Source organism: Myotis yumanensis, unplaced genomic scaffold (assembly GCF_028538775.1).
Source record: "Myotis yumanensis isolate MYYU_CA2020_CCGP unplaced genomic scaffold, mMyoYum1.0.hap1 SCAF_17, whole genome shotgun sequence".
NCBI classification, from domain to species: Eukaryota; Metazoa; Chordata; class Mammalia; order Chiroptera; family Vespertilionidae; genus Myotis; species Myotis yumanensis.
Window position 1 is genome coordinate 26,869,524 of NW_027223768.1, and position 17,679 is coordinate 26,887,202.

Sequence of the window (17,679 nt, forward strand, 5' to 3'; positions counted from 1 at the left end):
TTTACGTCACCTTCATGAGTTTGCAGGAAGTCAGGAAGAGATAAGGATAAAGAACAAGGGAGAGTCTTAGAGAAATGAATGCAATGAATGACAAGGTTAGGATGAACAAGTGAAAGAACAGTTTACAATGCAAACACTATATTGTTGAGAAGTAAGAGGAGGTTATAGTGAGAAAAGGTATGGGCATTAGCTGCCCCTTTTGTAGGAGGAGCTATGAGGATATTGCTGGGGGAGCTTGATCTATACAAATTACCAAATAAGCTGAATTGGAGATGTTTGTGTATAAGCGTTCTTTAAAGACAGACAAGGATAGAACTATACAAAATGCCTAAGATCTGCGAAGACTAAGATAACAGAACCGGACACTCTCTTGTGTTGTTGATCGCGTCTGCAGTTATTTAAAAAGGCAAATTTCCCTGAAGTTTCACGTGTCAGTCAAGAAGAATGACCTTAGTATTGGGCTTTACAGCTTTGCCTGCAGGGGCTTTCTAAAGGGCGCCACACAAATCAATTAATTCTTTACCTGTTTTGTCCCCATGAGCTATGTTTGGACATTTTCATAGCATCTCACTCATTTACTTGTTTTGACCTGAGGGCTCTGGGCCATCCAAGAGCAGACATAGCAGCTCCTCACAGTATGCTTGAACGTATCATTTATACCCAGTGCCCAGTGCCAACCCTTCCCTCCACTCTAATGTCCGCGTCCTATGAAAAGGTAGTTTGAAGTCCCAGTTTGCACCTGACTCACCATGGTCTTATTTTTGAAATAGGTAGTTTGCATTAGTTTGGCTGTATTGCCATAACTCTCACTTCTGAAGCTATGGGAAGTCGTAGTAGATGAAACATGAAACCGAGAGCACGCCAGCATCGCGCTGAGTGCTAAGTGCTAGGTGGATGCATAGTAAACTGTATTCTCTATTGTCCCTTTCCTCTTCTACCAGAAGATATATGTTTGCAGAGTGACCTCGGTGACAGTAAAACTGCAGTTGATAATAAAGTTTTCTCTGTGAGCATATGAAATGAAACACTAGTCCATGGTCTCAGACCTCATTTTATAAGCAAATGAAACAGCTGGCACACTGTGCTGACTTCCTCACTGAGTTTCTGCTCCTTTTAAATGGTGTTGGGGAAAATATACATCACTCTGATAATGGAGGGTAATCTCAGAATTCAGAACTGGATAGAGGCATGTTTCATTCCCTAAGATGAAACCAGAAAATGAATGCCAGAATGGTGTTTGTTTTTAATATATTTTTATTGATTTCAGAGAGGAAGAGAGAGGGAGAGAGAGATAGAAACATCAATGATGAGAGAGAATCACTGATCGGCTGCCTCCTACACACCTCCTACCAGGGAGCGAGCCCGCAGCCCCAGCATATGCCCTGACTGGGAATGGAACCATGACCTCCTGGTTCATAGGTCAATGCTCAGCCACTGAGCCACACTGGCCGGGCCCATAGTGTTTTTGAAATGACAAAATGCATACCTTGATAGGTACATTTCATAGCATAATTATGCATATGTGCTGAGGATTCTTGTCTGATCTCATTGGACACTAACCTCTTTCTCTTTACAAAATTCGCATCATAAACATTAGGGCTTCTAGGCTTCTAAGGATAGTTGTAGGATTGCAGATGGGTCTACTTTCCTTAGGTATTCAGGAAACAATAGATCTTAATGCCATCATTTAAACGATAAAAAATAAATACACTTGACAGAACTGTGAACTCATTGTATTTTAACCAATTTTTATGAGATCCTATTGCTTAATGTCTTAAGGGACTGTTTTAAGATTTTCTTGAGAACAAACCTTCAGCTTCTGTTTTTCATATCTGTATCTGTGAGCAAATGATTTTTTATTTCAGATAAACTCATAGCAAGATCTGTATCAAGTTCCTAATTTTTAAACGTCTGTGTCATTTGCAGGTCTGAGGCTGACCTAATCTCCCCAAACAGTGGCTCTCAAACATTAAGGTCTACATGGATCACCAGGGGATCTTGTTCAGAATATACATTCTGACTCAGTGGGTCTGGGGAGTAGATTCTAACATCCAAATGATGCAGACACTGCGGATACATGGGCCACATTTTGGGAGATAGGATCTAGGCAATTTCTTCTATTCTGTGTTTGCTTAGACTGAGTCTAGACAGCTTATGAGCAGAGAAGACTTTAAATATTTTAAAATGGAACAAAGATTCTAAGGTTTTTGTTTTTTGCTGAATTCAGTTTATAAAAGGAAACCATAAATGACTTAATACTTTTTATTTTAAAAACTCTTATAGAGGATTAATGACCTGACTTGATACATTATCATTGAGAAGAATAATAGAAATGAATACAAATGCATTAAGAAATTTTAAATTCTTCTTACTGTAATCATGATTTTAGCAGATCACAAGCAATCAGAAAAGTAGGGAATATCTTTTCATTGCTTCAAATGTCACAATGTATATTTCAAGTTAAATGATCAAATGTATGGACTGTATGTAAATGCATTATTTCCCTCATGCAACAAAGATATCCTACATGCATATTTTAGTATGGCTTAATTCTCCCTCTTCCTCATTTGTGATTTGGTGATATTTGAGACATAACTTAAACCCAGGCAGGGTAACTCTAGGTCAGTGATGGCGAACCTATGACACGCGTGTCAGAGGTGACACGTGAACTCATTTTTTTGGTTGATTTCTCTTTGTTAAATGGCATTTAAATGTATAAAATAAATATCAAAAATATAAATCTTTGTTTTACTATGGTTGCAAATATTAAAAAATTTCTATATGTGACACGGCACCAGAGTTAAGTTAGGGTTATTCAAAATGCTGACACGCCGAGCTCAAAAGGTTCGCCATCACTGCTCTAGGTTCTGGTTTTCATTGAGCTGCAGCATTGGGAAATATTCTTTTCCTCTCCTCTGCAAAGGGCTTTGGTTGAGATGTGACACACCTGTGCTGTACTGTGTGTTGACTGCATAGAGTTTACACACATGCTTATTATTGAAAACAGGGCTGTTCTCCAAAATGGAAGTTTAAATTGTCACCTTGCACCTATTGTCAGAGGGTATAAGTACGAAAACCGGGTGATTCAAGCGGAATGGGAGATTTAAAAATGTGCAGATTCCTGAAGAACCTTGGGATTATACCATCTTGTGGTATTGAGCCAAGAAGAAACACACTGGTGCTTCACTTGTTTTTCAGCGACGTGTGGTCTAGGATGAATTCACAACAGTACTGGCGTGGGACTGGTAAGGCAAGGGATGAATATGGGGCATCTGTAAGATGACTAGAAGTAAACATGGAAGTCCCTTTGCAAATTGATTTTTACTACATATTCATATGTAAACTAGCTATCAAGCACTAAATATTGGCATGTATTCAATTCCTCTTGTTGCTTTTTCTGTCTCTGCGGTCCTATGGAGCAATTACTCTGAGTTAACACATCGCAGTGCAGTGAAATGGATAGTTTACACATTACTCAGGTCCATGAAATCTCACTCACGTGGTTATTCTAAATCTCATTAATTTGGACTCTGAGTCCCCGCTCACTAAAATAGGTGGGAGAGTGTGGGTGATGTCCCCTCTCCAAGGTCCCACGGGTGTTCTAGGTACTTAGAGTTGCCTGTAAATTAGGAGGAGGGCCTGTTGTAAGGCTTGGTGGCTACCGTCATTGGCATCAGACCTTCGGGTAAATGTTCTCATGGGTTCTGGATTCCACTTTTGGCATTTCCACTGAAATGCCTCTCAGAGTAGTCTTCCGAGTGATCATACACCACACCAGAGAGACCTTACCACTGTGTTCAAGGTAACAGTTCGTCCAGTCCAGCCTTCATGGCCATCCTGTAGTTACCAGTCCATGCCCAATGCACAAGGATCATGGTTTTCCAACACTTGTAACACCTTAAGAAAATCCAAACCCACATACGTTTTAGGAAAGGTAGCCCTCTTTCCTCCATTCTTGCCTCTCCAATGCAATAGTCTCAATCTTTTCACCTCTGGGACCACCCAGAGGAATAAACCTCTTGACAAGAAATAACTATCAACACAAATTGTTAATAATTCCCTGGAAAGAAGCTTAGAACTCAACCTTCCCATTTGTCAATATTGGGCAAGAGGCAGGGTGTTGGATATGTATAAAGAGAAATATCATCTACTTAATCATTTGAGAATCTTCAGCAGCAGCAAGAGCAATGTAGAAATTAGTATGAAAATGTTATCCCCTCGAATAGCCATCCTTGAATTCCACAGTGATCAGAATCTCCAGGGAAGAAGCAGAGTATATGAAAAATGTTTTCCAGAGCCAAATACTCCTCACTAGTTCTGTGTCCTTGGGCGAGTTTTCTCTCTGTCTTTCTCTCATCTAAGAGATGTTGTGAGAATTCGATGAGTTGACATATGTGAAGCACTTACATGCCTGGTGCATAATAAGCGCTCAATAAATATTACCTCTTATTGTTAAAATATTTCATATATCAATATAAGACATTTATTTCTTAAATATAACCTTAATATGAGCCAAAGAATATTCTTTATGTGCACAGGGATAATTTTTAGTTTTTCACCTTCCAGACAAGAAATATCCATCATGAATTTCCATGTTGAGCTAATTAATAGATCCTTCTTTTTTTAGCTTGAGAGAAACAAATGGTGAGATGATACTTCCATTGTCTAATCTGATAATCCTGGACACAGTTCACCTCTGGCCTGCCTTGACAGCTGTCCAGACTTCTGTTTGACACTGTCAGATGGGAGTCTAATCATACACATGTAAGATTTGAACCTGTGTCTCACTTTTTCTTATTTATTTATTTACTTATTTATTTATTTATTATCACATATGAGCATTTATTCCAAGAATGCTTGCAGTATTGGGGAGCAGCAAGTCATCCATGAAAATATGCTCTGCACCCCCATAAGCCACTGCTTATATGGGTAGAAGGATAAAGATTACATGGGGAACTATGGGTATTTTAGGCATGGGGAAGTAGGCACAAGAAATAAAAATGGGTAGAATGGTTACAGATTACAGGCAGTCCTGGGCAGGGTGGCGCCTCTGGGAACGCCATTGTTTCTTTTGGCAGCAAGGTTATTAATCTTTCCATGATGATAGGCAATTCTTGGAGGAGAATGGACTGCATTTCATGGTTAACTCCCAAGTCCCCTTAGCTCCCAGGTGCCTGTGCATACAACTCTCAGCCAGATCAGAATATGCTTTCTTTCATCGGAACGAAACAATATATTTAACAGAGTATGATCTTACTCACTTTTTAGAAAATAGACCCTTAGCCTGAGTCTGGCAAAATAATAAGATCTCAGAGAACTTTGGATAAAAAAAAGTATATGTAATTATATCTTTTTTCTTGGATAGTGCTTCCTTTTTTTTTTTTGCCTTACTAGAGTGACAATTTAAAAAAATTATTTTGTACTCCATTTCTTGGAGTACAAATACCTTTGGTTATGTCTATCCATAGCTTTCTAGAATTTTCCTGGGTTTCAATGTACAGAAACTTTGTAACACTTTTGAATTAATCTAAGTAATCTCTTTTGGATTAATTATGGTTTGTCAAATGATTTTTAATAAATGGCACTGCTATTGGCCTCGAGCCACCTGCCACCCTTAAGTATACCTTTTCTGAATCAGATATTTTCCTAGCATTAGCCCTCAGGTTCTGATGGAACATGAGCTTTGGTTTACTAACATTTTTGGAATATTCTGAGTACCTACCCCAGATTTTAAAAATTCTAAGTATAACGAGATAATTTTCCACTGGGCTTTTTATAAAAGATAATTTTAAAATGAGTAAAGTGTTCCAGAACACACATCTATCTCTCATCTCATATCTTGTACTTATTTTCTATGTAGTAGGGAAATAAAATGTGTTAGGAAGGCACAACTGTTCCTCACTGATTTAGAATGTTATGTAGTTTGTTAAGTTGTAAAACAGCTTTATGAGTACAGTTAGTCCTTTTCTTCTCTATTTAAATTTTATTAGATTTTGTGATTTGCTTTGCATGTGTGTATTTGTATCCTTTTGGTCTGGCGAATACAGTGAATAATACTGTCCTGTGATATTTTGATAATATCAATTGATCACTGGGTGGATTTTCACCACATTTATTCAATAAATAAACAGAGCTATATTCCAGTTGTATATTTGGTAGCAATGCTTTGTTGAGATAATAAAAGCAGGTTCCTGTCAAAACAAAGAGAACATCACCACACTAATAGGGACACGAGTCACCTGTTCTCTCTTTTTTTTTTTTCCAAGACCGATCAGTGATGGATCCTACCCATTTAAATTATTACATATATGTTTTATACTTGAGCTTCTTCATCTTAAAATACTTTTTGTATTTTTCACATATGTACTTTCACATGTTAATGTTCTATCAAGTGAAGGAAAGCCTTGATTTAAAGCTGAGTGATATGCAGCCACTTTCATATGCTAAGTAAATTCTCTTTGCCAAAAATCATATACTATTTCTATATTGAAAAGATGAGATTAATATCTAATGGTATGAAATTTAAAAATAGGTTAATTTTTTTTTTAAGAAAGGGACACATCTGCTGCTCTAAAAACGTAAGCATTTATGTGAAAACAATATGCTATTTTAGTATACTTTAACACTTTAACATTTTATTAAAAATAAAAATTGTGTGGTATCAAGATTGAAATAATTAATTTCATTTGTCCACTGAGCTTGAGTCAGAGGGTTGTTGTAAATCTTACTGACTCCTTAGGAGCACTTTTCGATTCTCACTCCTCAGTTAATATATTTTTTATGAAATATTTTAGATAAAATTCTAGGCAAAATGATTTGAAATTGTGTACAGGGGTAATACAAACCTCCAGATGCAAAATGAAATAATGATTTTGAAATTTGGAAAAGAAGTGTTAGAAAAATATAACATAGTGCTTATTCCAACAAGGCTCTGTTAATAATATCTCATCAATAAATGCTGAGCATCTGCTAAGCACTTAATATTCATTCTCTGCCTTAAAGAATTGCAACAGAAACAAACATAGTACTTATGGCAAATAACTTTATTTAGTGCCTATTTCATACCAAAGGGAAGTGTGTCTAATGGTTAGAGCAAGGACTCTGAAACTGGCTTGCTTGGGTTCAACTCTCCCATTACTTATTAACCACATGAATTTGGGCAAGTTAGGTCTTAATTTCCTCCACTGTTAAGTGGGGGTAATAACTATACCTTCCTCATAGGTTTTGTTTTAGGAGGATGAAGTGAGACTATGGAGTGCTTAGAAAAGTACTTAGCACCTAGTGTATGCAATATGTCTGTTAAATAAATAAACAAAAATGCTAAGCAGAGTTCTTAGGACTTTATATTATACTTCATTTATTCACATCAGTAACACAATGAGATATGTGCTATTGTTAAATTTTACAGATGCAGAACTTTATCTTATACTTCATTTATTCACATCAGTAACACAATGAGATATGTGCTATTGTTAAATTTTACAGATGCAGAAATTTATTTAAAGACACTAAGTAAAAAATCCAAAATCTCACAGCTATTATGTTTTAGGGCTACAACTGACACGTATCTCACCCTCATGTCTAATTGTACAGCACCTTTGCCTTTGAGCTACTGATGGTCTAGCTGGGAAGATGAAATGGGTGAAAATAAATTTTTGGAAAACCAACCGAAGAGAGTATATACTCAGAAATCGTGCATTTAGATTATACAGTATCACTGATTTTTAAATTGTTGGCAATAAGCTTCTTAAGAAGACTTTGCAACTTGAATAGATATTAAGAGTTTTATAACTTAGAGTTTTCATATGTGGAAGCATGTGGGACATTTCAATTTGGGGAAAAATCATAAGAAAAAGTTGTAAAAATGGGATTGACTTAGTATGTCTAATACACATTACTTAGGGAACTTCGCTATTTTATAATGGTTTGTGCTAGTGCATAAATGTCGGATAGCGAGGATGGTGCCTTGCTTTAGTGCAGTGGTTCTAAACTGTGGGTTGATTTTATCTCCCAGGGCACATTCAGCAATATCTGGAGATATTTTTAGTTGTCATAATTGGGGGACCCTACTGGCATCTAATGGGGAGAAGCCAAAGACAGGACCCCAGAGCCAAAAATGATTCAGCCCAAAATGTCAGTAATGCCAAGCTTGAGAACTCAAGGTTTTAATGAAAATGAAGTTATTTTTGCATAGAGTGTAATGCACATATATAGTTAAATCCATATATGTAAAATTAATAATATAAACATGTTTTATAATATTAAATAAGCACTTCTGGAGAATTACTTCTCCAACCTAACCAGATTCCAAGAAACATCCTTGAATTATAAACATTTAAAACATTCCAGGCATAGATACTGATATGAAAGGTATTTTTATTTTTTTCCAAAAAGGTATCATTGAGATTTGAATAAAAGGGCAAGAAGGCAAAAACAACAACAACAAAAGGACACATATGTAATACCCTTTATAATACTTTAAGCAATAAAAAAAAACCAAAAATCAGTTGTTTTAGATCTACATTTTTCTTTCTTTGTGTTGTTTTGAATGTATCTTTCTCTGTTTTTTTCATGAATATCAGCATTTTTTACAATACACTGTAAGTAATTTTTACTGTATGCCAGGTGGTAGCCCACCTCATTAATGTACTAAGTCAATGCATTAAAGTCAATTGAGAGTACTAGATGATATTGGTCGTTTCCCCTAACATCCATTTGGCTGGTGGTGCATTCTTGTAGTTTCATGTCCCTTTACCAAAGGAGACATGTGACCTGAGATAACACTAATCTAGATTTGAGGCTGTGAGAAAGAGGAAAACGAAAAAAAGTTCAAATTGGAGATGCTGCTTGGTAGAACAATTTCACAACAGTGTTGATAAAACTGCTTCGTACTTCAAATGAGAAAGGTATTCTTTGATTATTTGAGTTCCTAGACAATGCTGTTGCTGTTGTAAAGGCATTGCTCTTCTCTTTTCAGTATATACAGACTCACTGCCAAAGCTGTGTTTTACTAAACCGCAGTGAATTCTTCACCAAGCCTTCCAGCTGCTGTATGTCCAGCAATTTGCAGGGACTGCCCATCCACATCTGGAGCCATAACAGTTCCAGGTGTTTGTTTTTTTTTAATCTTTATTGTTGAAAGTATTACATACATTCCTCCCCTCTACCCCCCATTTACCTCTCTAGCCCATACCCACCCCTCACCCCAGGCCTTCACCATCCTATTGTCTATGTCCATGGGTCACCCATATATGCGTACAAGTTCTTTGGTTGATCTCTTCCCACCCACCCACTTTGACGTCTGTTCCAGGCCTCTGTGTCTCTGGATCTTACACAGCTGTAAAAAAGAAAGAACTCTTACCATTTGCAACAACGTGGATGGACCTGGAGCTAAGCGAAATAAGCCAGTCAGAGAAAGACAAGTGTCACATGATCTCATCATATGTGGAATCTAATGAACAAAATAAACTGATGAGCTCTGATCCAGAGACATAGAAGCATGGAACAGTTATGGAGGGAGCAGGGTCTGCCATCTATAAACAAATACCTCAGCACTCTACCCTATTCCTTAGTGTTATGAAGGGAGGCAAATTGGGACTCGAGGATTTTAAAAATGCTTTTAGCATTTATTATTTGGAAATAAAGTTTAAATACAAATGCACTTGGAAGAAATGACTGGCGTAGATATATATTAGAAGAAAAATAAATAGAGTGGGACAAAGAGCCTGGAAGGTGGGGACATATTGCCCAAGAGTAAAAAGAAGTTAGAGAGGGGTGACTGTTGTGCCTACGATAAAGGTCACCTCTTCTACAGTATTGCTCGGGGCTAGCCCGTCATCCATTATTTCAATAATATTTATTATGTTTCAGACTTTATGCTAGACTCTTAGACAGAATAGTGAATAGAAAAGGTCTGGTTCCTGCCATCATGGAGGTTACAGTATAATAGAGGCAGAAATAAGTAAGAGTTTTTAGTGTTGGTATAGATGAAGGGGCAGGAATTTGGCTTCAAAAAGACGAAGTTAACCATCTTACTCAACTTGCTAAGTGCCTCTGAGTCTCAGTTTCAGCAATCTGTGGCTTTCAGTGCAATTATTTTCATTTTATACAGATGGATATAGATGAGGCCTCTAGGGAATACAGTTTACAATGGGCGGTTTCACCTGATAGGAAAACAGAACAACTAGTTGACTAAAGATGTGCGAACTAGATAAGAAAATCAGAGAGAGAACATTTCATTCCACTCAACCTCTAAGTGTACAGTCTGTGGATCCTTATCTTGGATATTCTGAGGGCAAGGACATGTTGAATAATGTTTAGTTATCAGCTAAAACAGCAGAAGAAAACATAGATATGCTCCAAGTAAAAGAGAAGCAACGTTCCCTTAGGCAGAACAAAGGCTTCTGCCCTCAAGATGACTGTGTGAAATGTTTGGAATGTGTGAATTTTGGAGTTGCTGCTTGGCCTACGTGTTGACTTGGAGAGTGGCATTCAAGTCCATGGTGCAGGAGGATCACTGACTGCAAGCGACCAGGGGTCTGGTGGTGGGAGCCCTTCCAGGGCTTTCTCACCATGGTTAAGCCTGCCTTCAGAGGCAGTGAAGGTCAAAAGTGTGTTTCACAAAGACAATGGTGGTGGCATACTGGAAAGTGGCTCCACTGTGTGAAAATGAGCAACTATGAGATTATATGAATGGTCCAGGTGAGGAGTGGTGCTTAGTTGAAACGAGCCAGTGATAATTCAAGAGGAATTGAGGAGCCAGGGGTGAAATAGGTACAAATGTTAGAAGTGAAGTAGGTACAACTTGGAGACAGATTGAACTTAGGAGCCACGAGGAAAAGAGGACAACGCTCATGTTTCTAGCCATGGCAACTAGAAATGATGGTGCCATTAAATAAAATAGGGAAATTGGGGGAAAGTACAATGTTTTACTTTTAGTATTTTGGGTTGGTATTTTGCTTTGGTTTTCTTTTGTCATACATTTAGGGAAAGGAAGATGGGGAAAATATATTCCCTGTGAGGTATTTTCAAGGTACTTACTAGGTGTGCGAGGTGTTTTTACGGCTTTCAAGAGCAGATTGAAGATCTCAGAGTAGAGGTGGGGCTCACAGATGTGGCTGAGAGAGACAATATTTTATACGCAAGCCAGAGCCAATTTTGGGTTTTCTTTAAAGATTCAGAATGGTTATAAAACATGGAGCCTCTTTCAAATGCATTACTCAGCATGAGATTATATATAGACCTGTAATTAGGAATCTTGTGTTTCTTGTATTTGTGCCACCGCCTCCTTGCAGCCTTGAAGAAATGAAGGAGTGCATGATGGCTGTCATTTAAACCTGAAGACGATGGCTTTTGAAGGATCTGAGATTAATTAGACTACAGGATTGTTGCTGCCATGGGACCTTATTTGAAGCAAAGGGTTTAAGTTGCTACTGGGGGTGGGTGGGTGTGTGCATATCGAGTTTCTTCAGACTATCTACATAAATGTGATAAGTCCTCTTCAAATTGCTTTTGACTATATGAACATTACATTTTTTAAAAGGTTTGCCCCCTTTTTCTAATAGAGACCTGTAAGAGATAAGAAGAGAAAGTCCACAATTTAGTGTAAATTGAAGCAGGGAGGGAGTTACAATGATAAAAGACAAAAGATAAAAGATACAACGAGGAAACATCTAGATTCTAGAGAATCAGGGATTCACAAAATATGATATTTTGGGCACAAAAGGAGAGAACTGTCAAAGGTGTTGCATATATGCCAAATAAAGTTGAAAATTGAGAAAAAGCTCATTGAATGGTTATCAGACTAAAATAACTGATAGCAGAGCATTCATTTCCGCAAAGAGCAATTTAGAAAACATAGATTAAATTAATCTAAAAGTGTCCAAAGGATTGAAAGTTGCTGAATGAACTGGGATTTGAGGGACCAAGATCTCAGGGAGAGAAGTCACTGAAGTAGTGTTCTGCACGCCATTTCCCCTCTGACCACTGCTGAGTCTAGCTAGGCTTGGGGGGTGATAGGGATGTGGGAAGTAGCCAAGCACTGAAGAGGCAGAGAAAACACCAGAGCTTTGGCAATTTCAAAAGGACTTGGGGACAAAAAAGCTGGGTTTCAGGACCAAATCAGTTAAGATTTGTTGGGCAAGATCCCCTAGATCAGCACTTCTCAACCTGTGGGTCGTGACCTCTTTGGTGGTCGAACGACCCTTTCACAGGGGTCACATAAGACCATCCTGCATATCAGATATTTACATTACAATTCATAACAGTAGCAACATTACAGTTATGAAGTGGCAACGAAAATAATTTTATGGTTAGGTCACAACATGAGGAACTGTATTTAAAGGGCCAGAAGGTTGAGAACCACTGCCCTAGATAAAGGGAAGCATAGAGAATCCTGGGAGTCAGTGCCTTTATCATGTGCACAAGCCAAATTCTTTTTTCTGAATATATTTTTTATTGATTTCAGAGAGGAAGGGGAGGGAGAGAGAGAGGTAGAAACATCAATGATGAGAATCACATTGATCGGCTGCCTTCTGTACACCCCCTACTAGGGATCGAGCTCACAACCTGGGCATATGCCCTGACCAGGAATTGAACCATGACCTCCTGGTTCAAGGGCCAATGCTCAACCACTGAGCCACAGTGGTAGAGCTGGACTGGATAAACATTTTATTGAACATTCATACAATGGAGCGGTTTATATCAAAGTAGTGAATATATGTGTCAATATGGATGAATCTCATAGGCTTAATAGTGAGCAAAAGAGCCAGACCCAGGAATATATACTGATTCTATTTATGTAAAGATAAAAAACAGGTAAAAATACTTTATGGCGATAGGTGGCAGGGGAGTGTTCACCCTTCGGGGTGGGGGTTGGGGGTGGGGCTTGAGAGAACTTTCTGGAGGGCTGGTAATGATCCATATCTTGGTCTGGGTGGTGATATCATGGGTGAGTTCACTTTATGAAAATTCAATAAGCTGTACAGCTACAATCTTCTAACTTTACTAAATGTGTCCTCTTTTAATAAAAACTTTACATTAAAAAAGAACTAAACTGTTTTTGAAATGTATGCATTTATAGTAGGGTTAACCATATTCCTAGGGTGTTTGCCAGCACCTCAGTGAACCTAGTACAGGGAGGTTGGCAATCATAAAAACTTTACGCTTTTAAACCTTTAACTTTAGAAGCTTTAAGTTTTCCATGTAATTACCATGATCATGAAATCATAGATATTCCAAAGGAGTGAGTACATTGGAGAATAGTATCAGAGGCATTTCTTTCAACAACTGGCTCTTTAATTTTTGGTCTCACTATGGCATTTCTACTCTGATGATAAGTGAAGCAGAAAGCTTGACTATCAGCCCATCAACTTGAACAGATTCCCAACTAACACACCCACATGAACTTTATTCTTGTATTTGTTTTCACGTGGCCACTTGAAAATGTGTTTAATGGTTGGAGAGAAAAAGAAGTGAATTACTGGGCTTGCTTAATATAGTCTATGAGCAGAATAACTCCAGGACAGAAGGCCAGTAAGGCTGTTGACTTTTCAATGCTGAATTGTTTCTACTTTTCTGTGTCTGTTATTATGCCATCATTCTTTAGTTGATTCTAATAAAATACTTTAAAATCCAATTTTTTTAAAAACTTGTGTGCACGAGAATTACCTGGCTAAGTTGTTAAATAATGAATGCATTTGCAAACCCATGCTGAAGACTGATGGAAGAAACACCGCAGGTGATTCTGTGAAGTTAGTTTAGTGAATTGCATTTTGAGAAACACTGCTTTAAGCTTGCCATTAGAGTATCATAGCTAACAGAATGTGAGAGTTTGAATCTGGGGGAGACTTTTCCTATAGGGATTTTTTAAACATAACACAATAATCATAACAGGTTATGGGTCATCTTTATTTGAAGCAAAGGGTTTAAGTTGCTACTGAGCAAAGTGGATGTGAGAAAGCAGAACTTGGAGTTTAGAAGTTGCCATCAGCTTTTAATCATATAATATATATTTCTCAGGCAAAGCTGACAAATGGACCTATTATTAATTAGGGTGCTCTTGAATTAGCGAGGTTTATGAAATGTTTTATAAACCTGGAATTCGGAAGCTACTCCGATGCATGTAGTAGAATCATGTGGGATCCACAAAGACCTGTATCCCACACCCCCAACATTTTTGTTCAGCAAGACTTAGATAAAAGTCTTTGTCTACAGATTACATCTTTGCTTTACCACCGGTTTGGCTGGAACTAATCAAGGTAAAGCTGAAACCATGACTCAACCCCCGATTACCCCAAGGCTTTGATTCACAAAGCCATGACATAAATAAACCGGGGGGCGGGGGGGACCACATCTCTTTATCTACATTTGACTTTTCCTTAATGCATATCTAGGAACTTCTCTAAAGCATTGGGCTAAGTTTTGCTGTCGAAATGGGCTGCTTTCCCTTTTCAAAGCTGTCACATGTTACCATGCCAATGAAGATTACAGATTATACCAGTACAAAGGAAATGAGCTGTAGGATTATGGCAATCCAATTTTAAACTAGCCTCTTAAACTTCTTTGCATCCTGCAGTGCCTGCTGCTGCTACCGATGTTCATCAGAGCACAGATTAGCAATGATGCAGGTGCCAGCATCAAAGTGTACAGCTGTCAGTGATATTTCGCTGCCCAGCACCCTCTGATGTCTTAACTTTGAAGTCTCTTGCTAATGAAGCAAGAGGAGGAACTAGAAATACTTAGAATATTGACTTTATTTAAAAGTAAAAATAAGAGTCCAAAGTGACAGCTTTGAGGATTTCAATTTTTTTTTTTTAAGTCCCATTGTCCTGACTGGTTTGGCTCAGTGGATAGAATGTCAGCCCATGAACTGAAGGGTCCTGGGTTTGATTGTGGTCAAGGGCATGTACCTCAGTTGCAGGCTCTTCCCCGGCCTTAGTTGAGGCATGTGCGGGAGGCAACCAATCAATGTTTCTCTCTCTCTTTATTTCCCCTCTCACTCTCTCTAAAAAATAAATAACGATAATAAATAATAAATAAATAAATAAATACATAAATAAATAGGCTCGTTCATGTTTTGACACATAAACATAGTGTTGGCATCTAGAGCATATGACTCACTGAGGGGCCAGAATGGCTGAGAAGATGCTTATATCACTGGGTGACTTAGGCCACTTCAACATGTGCATTCTTTTCCTTTCCGTTCCTCCCAAGGAACTTCACTTTCTGCTTTCTCTTTCTTATTTGGCCCCAGAAGACCTCTCCCTTCACCTCTTCCAAGATTCAAATGAAGACCAAGCCTCAAAAGGCAATTCGTCCACTTATGGTTGGAGTTTATTTGTGTTTAATAATCTGGGTGACTGAGTTACTAGTCACTGGCTTAATGTACCTACTTGTCTCCCATTTAGTCTTGCCTCTAAAATTAGGCTATTGGCATTTGACTCACTTCCATAATTCAGATCTGCAGTTTTGTGTTTGGCTCCCAATCAAACTGCTCCTTGATGAGCAGTGCCTGGCGTACAGTAGGCATTCAAATATTTGTTGAATGAATGAATGGTGTTTACCATCTTCATGCCACCCCCTGCCCCACACATTTTTTGGTTTTTGCTTGGTTTCATTTTTTCTAATATTTCAGGGAAATAAATTAGCAGCATTAGCCCCATGAGAAAGAACCAGGCCAATGGAATGATGAAGAGCTACATTTTGTACATTTAATGTAAAGTGCCAATTGAATATTCTCTTTAAAAGCACATGTTTACTTCTAATCAAAAGTGGAAAAATATTTTTCTTCGTCATCTTCTACCACTTGCTATTCTAAACATGTAATTTTACTTCTGGTTTGCAACCTGAGCACTGGTGACATGGTGGAAGGATGGGGAAGGTGCAACCATCTGGTTGAGGAGGTGGATAGTCCTTCTCTGCTCTGGCCCATGCCCTTTGCCATCCTTCCTGCTCAGTCTTTGTGTTTTCTAGTTTCTCTCATATGATCCTGTTGAGAGATACAGTAATCCTCCATTTTTCATGGGATATGTTCCAAGAACCCCAGCAGATGCCTGAAACTGGTGGATAATACTGAACTCTATATATACTATGTTTTTTCTTATATGTACATACATAATTTTTCACTTAAAGCAAACAATTTAAAGCTTCTCTTTGGCGTATCCAAATGGCCAGCATCACTATTCTTACACTTTGGGGCCATTATTAAGTAAAATAAGAGCTACTTGAACACAAGCATGGTGGTACCATGTCAGTTGATCTGATAACCAAGGGCTACCAAGTGCCTTAGGGGTGGGGAGTGTACACACTGTGACTGTGCTGGACAAAGGGATGATTCACTTCCCAGGTGGGATGGAGCAGCACAGTATGAGATTTCCTCACACTATTCAGAATGGGGTGCAATTGCAAACTTATGAATTGTTTATTTCCGGAATTTTCCATTTAGTCTTTTTGGGCTGCAATTAACTGTGGGGAACTGAAAATGTGGGAAGTGAAATCATAAATAAGGGGTTAGAAATTGCATTATATAAATATATCAAACCAACACATTGTACACCGTACATATACACAATGTTATTGTCAATTATATCTTAACAAAATAAGCAAGTACATAATACAATTTCAATGTCTACTTATTTCTCTAAAATAGGATATCAAAAGTGTGAACAGAAGAAGACTTACAATAGTATCAGCTAGAATATTTGTTTAAAAATGCAGATCCCTAGTCCCACTACAGAGCTACTGATTATGGGTCTTAGGAGATGAAGGTCAGGGGTCTGTATATTAACCAGCACCTTTGGCATTCATATTGCACTCTTGCTTTTGAGACTCAGCTGCCCTGGACCAATGATGTATATGCTCCACGTAGGAAAATTAAATGAAAAACTTCCCCAAATGCTTACACCTCATTTGTAGATACTTCCACATTATAGTAAAACACACACACACACACACACACACACACACACACACACACTTAAAAAAATACAATGACTGCATAAAGCAGCTCTATGTCTATATGTGTATGTTTAAAAATGAAGCAAAGGGGAATTGATTACATCATTTGATAACCATAACTATTGTTGAAGGATAACATGTACTTTTTAAAAAATATATTTTTGCCAAAGCAGGTTTGGCTCAATGGATAGAGCGTCGACCTGTGGACTGAAAGGTCCTGGGTTTGATTCCGGTCAAGGGTGTGTACCTTGGTTGGGGGCACATCCCCAGTAGGGAGTGTGCAGGAGGCAGCTGATCGATGTTTCTCTCTCATCGATGTTTCTAACTCTCTATCCCTCTCCCTTCCTCTCTGTAAAAAATCAATAAAATATATTTTAAAAAATATATATTTTTTTATTGATTTCAGAGAGGGAGGGAAGGAAGGAGAAAGGGAGAGGGGAGGGAGGGAGGGAGGGAAGGAGAGAGGGAGAGAGATAGAGAGAGAGAGAGAGAGAGAGAGAGAGAGACACATCAATGATGAGAATCATTGATCAGCTGCCTCCTGCTCGCCCCCTACTGGGGATGCGCCATTGACTGGAATCAAACCCGGGACCCTTCAGTCCGCAGGCTGATGCCAAACCAGCTAGGGCAACATGTACTTTTTAAAAAGTTTTATTTGAAAACCAATCATGAATCAGAACTATTATTTTTGCTTTTCCTTGGTTTTCAATTTTTTTAATCTTT

The 17,679-nt window shown here is 38.2% G+C and overlaps 1 protein-coding gene across 3 annotated transcripts in view; it reads left to right on the top strand.

The window, feature by feature from the left end:
* PLA2G4A (phospholipase A2 group IVA) overlaps nucleotides 1-17,679 on the top strand; it is a 160,744-nt gene that overhangs the window by 67,395 nt on the left and 75,670 nt on the right. The gene's annotated exons all lie outside the window — the stretch shown is intronic.